This window comes from Pleuronectes platessa, chromosome 7, assembly GCF_947347685.1.
Source record: "Pleuronectes platessa chromosome 7, fPlePla1.1, whole genome shotgun sequence".
Taxonomy (NCBI): domain Eukaryota; kingdom Metazoa; phylum Chordata; class Actinopteri; order Pleuronectiformes; family Pleuronectidae; genus Pleuronectes; species Pleuronectes platessa.
In genome coordinates this window covers 26416903-26420629 of record NC_070632.1, presented here as the reverse complement: position 1 = coordinate 26420629, position 3727 = coordinate 26416903, and the positions used below count along the sequence as shown (strand labels likewise).

The window sequence follows — 3727 nt, the reverse complement described above, 5'->3', positions numbered from 1 at the left end:
TTCCTCCCCCTTTACTTTTAATTCCCCATAAGTAAAAGTAATATTCACTGTATTGATTATTCTTTTATAACAGTCCACAACCTTAAAGAAACTATCTTTTTAATATAACAGTCCCTTTTTACTTTAACAATGTTTACAAAATAACACTCAATATATAAATATATAAATGAATATAATAACATTTCCTGAACTAGGGAAAGAGGGTAGACTGCCTCATTTCCCAGACTTAACTCTGGGGTGTATTCTGCCCCACTGTTGGAGGTTAGTCTCTAGACTACATGTTCAATCTGTCAGGGGGTCGTCGTTCTCTTGTGGGGTAATGACGACGTACGGGTAAGTCTACAGTCCCACTGTCTCTGAGTCTGAGTGGTGATTGTGTATGCCCAGACTGGGGTGCATCAGTACCCTGAGTAGGCACACCCACTGGTTCAGGTGAGTAGGGAACACTTTCCCTGTTTTCAGGTGGCTGCAGTGGATGTTCAGATGATGGCTCAAAACCATGGAATGGCTCCAGTAGCTGTTCTGGGTTTGCCATTTGACCTGAGTCATCACTGAGGTTGGTTCCTGGCAACAGTTGATCCACGTGTCTCCTCCAGATTATGTTATCTGGTGTTAAAACTGTGTAGGACACAGGGCCTGTTTGTGCGACAACTGTTGCTTATATCCACTTTGGACTTTTGCAGTAGTTCCGAGCAAGAACTCTCTCACCAGCTCTGAAGCTTCTGTCTTTTCGCTTTGCTCCGTCTCCCCAACTGTGCTCTCTGTTGTGTCTGTACGACCTGCTTAGTCTTCAGTGGTCTCAGAAGGTCAAGTCGTGTGCGAAGCTGTCTTTTCATCATGGCTGATGCGGGGGCCACTTCGGTTGTAGCATGGGGGTGTTTCTGTAGGTCAACAGGAAGGCGCTTAGGCGCTTGTTGAGCGTTCTGTTTCCTTGTGATGATTTTAGAGCTTGATTCACCGTCTGCACAAATCTTTCCGCTAGGCCATTTGTGGCGGGATGATAGGGAGCTGACTTGATGTGCTGAATTCCGTTTGCTTCCATGAATGACTGGAACTCTTCAGATACCAGTTGGGGGCCGTTATCGCTAACGAGTTGCATAGGTAATCCAAAGCGACTGAAGATGGACCGTAGCTCCTCGATGGTTCTCCCTGATGAAGTGCTCTTCATTATGGCGACCTCTGGCCATTTGCTGTGTGCGTCAACTACGACTAAGAACATACGATCCTCCAGTGGACCTGCAAAATCTATGTGAATTCTCTGCCAAGGCTCCTCTGGGAAGTCCCATGGGTGTAGTGGCGCTGGCTGAGGCATGATCTCATCTTTTGACGTGCAGAACATTACCTGACCCTGTCTTCGATAGCTGCGTCTAAGCCTGGCCACCAAAAGTAGCTACGCGCCATCTCCTTCATTCGCACCATGCCACAGTGCCCTGAATGGAGTTCCTCAAGCACCTGCTTTCTCAGTTGCGGCGGAATGATGACTCGAAAACCCCATAACAAGCATCCAGCCTGCAATGTGAGCTCGTTCCTCCTCACCAGGTAAGGCTTTAGGCTGTCTGACAGCTCTCTTTCTCTCCCATGAGTGATGATGTCCATGACCTCAGACATCGCTGGGTCAGTGCGGGTGAACTTCTTCACGTGGGCTGAGGTAACTGGGGCGTTGCTCACTTCCTTGAAGTAGAAGATTTTAGCCTCGGAGTGCTTCGTGTGTGAGACAGGTAAGGGAAGCCTTGAGAGGCAGTCTGCATTACAGTGCTGCTCAGCTCTTCTGTACTTGATGTCATACTGGTGAGCAGACAATAGTAATGCCCATCGCTGCATGCGGCTGGCTGTGAGCGATGGAATTCCAGTGTGGGGACCAAAGATGGAGGTGAGTGGTCTATGGTCTGTGAGCAGCGTGAATCGTTTTCCGAACAGAAACTGATGGAATTTCTTAACTCCGAAGATTATAGAAAGTGCTTCGCGCTCTATCTGTGCATAATTGCTCTCTGCTTTGCTTAAAGTCTGTGATGCGAAAGCAATTGCCCTTTCTTCACCTGATGGCATTATGTGTGAGATCACAGCACCAACACCATAAGGCGATGCGTCACACGCTAACTGTAATGGTAAGTCGGGGTTAAAGTGTGTGAGGGCTTCTGAATGGACTAAGGCTCTTTTAGCTTCCTTAAAAGCTTCCTCACATCCGTCTGACCACTTCCACTGTGTGGTTTTGTTCAACAGTGCATGCAGTTGTTTTAACATGTTTGATAGGTTCGGCACAAACTTTGCATAGTACGTCAGTAGTCCAAAGAATGATCGCAGCTGACTCACATTTTGTGGGGATGGAGCTTCCTCGACAGCTTTTACCTTAGATGGTGCCTTGTGCAGCCCAGCACCGTCGATAATGTGGCCCTGGTACTCAACTGAAGACTGGAAAAACTCACATTTGTCCGTCCGGACCCGCAGTCCGTACTCCTCCAGTCTCTTTAGTGCAGCGTCGAGGTTTCTCAGGTGCTCCTGTTCGTCTTTACCAGTGATGAGAAGGTCATCGAGGTAACACTGGACACCGGTGAGCCCACTCAGTATCTGGTCCATAGCTCTCTGGAACAAGGGCTGAGGTGATCCCAAAGGGAAGTCTCCGGTACCTGAACAGTCCTTTGTGAGTCACTATTGTCAACAGTTCTTGTGATTCTTCTTCAACATGCATTTGAAGATAGGCCTGACATAAGTCTATCTTACTGAATTTCTGTCGTCCAGCTAAACCAGCAAACAGATCATCAATGTGGGGTAATGGATACTGTTCAGCTGTCAGGACAGGGTTAACAGTGACTTTGAAGTCGCCACAAAGTCTGATGGATCCGTCTTTCTTCATGACTGGAACAACTGGTGTAGCCCATTCACTAACACTTACTGGGTCCAGTACTTCACTCTTGACTAGTTTGTCTAGTTCAGCTTCAACTTTTGGCTTTATGGCATATGGAACAGGCCTGGCTTTGAAGCATTTGGGCTTACTGTTTGGTTTCACTGTCAATTTAACTGGTATGTCCTTCATACTACCAAGTTCTCCTTTGAACACTTCAGCATGTTTCCTCAATATTCCTTGTAGGTTTATGTCCTCAACTTTTGCAACCATATGAATTTCCTGCCAGTTTAATTTGATCTTTTCCAGCCACGTGCATCCTAGCAAAGCTGGCTGACTGCTCTTCACAATGTAGAGTGGTAGCTTTACCTTCTGTTTGTTGAGCTTCACTGTTACAGTCACGATTCCTCTCACTGGTACAGTCTCACCAGTGTACGTTTTCAGCGTGATCTTCGTTGGCTGTGTTGAGAGGTGATGTAGTTTCTCCTTGTATACAACCTCAGACACCAATGATACAGCTGCTCCTGTGTCCACTTGCATCCGTACTGCTTTTCCGTCCAGTAGCGGTGTAACCCAGTATCCATGCCCATCATCTGAGATGATGGGCCTTTTTGCCACAGCTTCTGAAGTCTAAGTCTTTGCACCAACACTCCTCTGCTTGGTGACCTGGTTTCCCACAGCGATAGCATGGCTTGCCACCTACTGTTTTGTATCTGAAATCCGTAGACACCTTATGCACTTGGGTTGATGCACTTAGCTGCTGAGCATCTTTGTTTGCCATTTCCATTGAAGTACTCACTTCTATTGCCTTCTGCAATGTTAAGTCACTCTCAGTCAATAGACGTTTCTGCATTGTCCCACTGCGCATGCCACACACTAACCCATCAC

General features: G+C 47.1%; 1 pseudogene; it reads right to left on the bottom strand.

Annotated features, from left to right (window-relative positions):
* Positions 1-835: 835 nt before the first annotated feature.
* LOC128444805 (uncharacterized protein K02A2.6-like) lies at positions 836-3379 on the bottom strand (annotated as a pseudogene).
* Between the last annotated feature and the right edge of the window lie 348 nt (positions 3380-3727).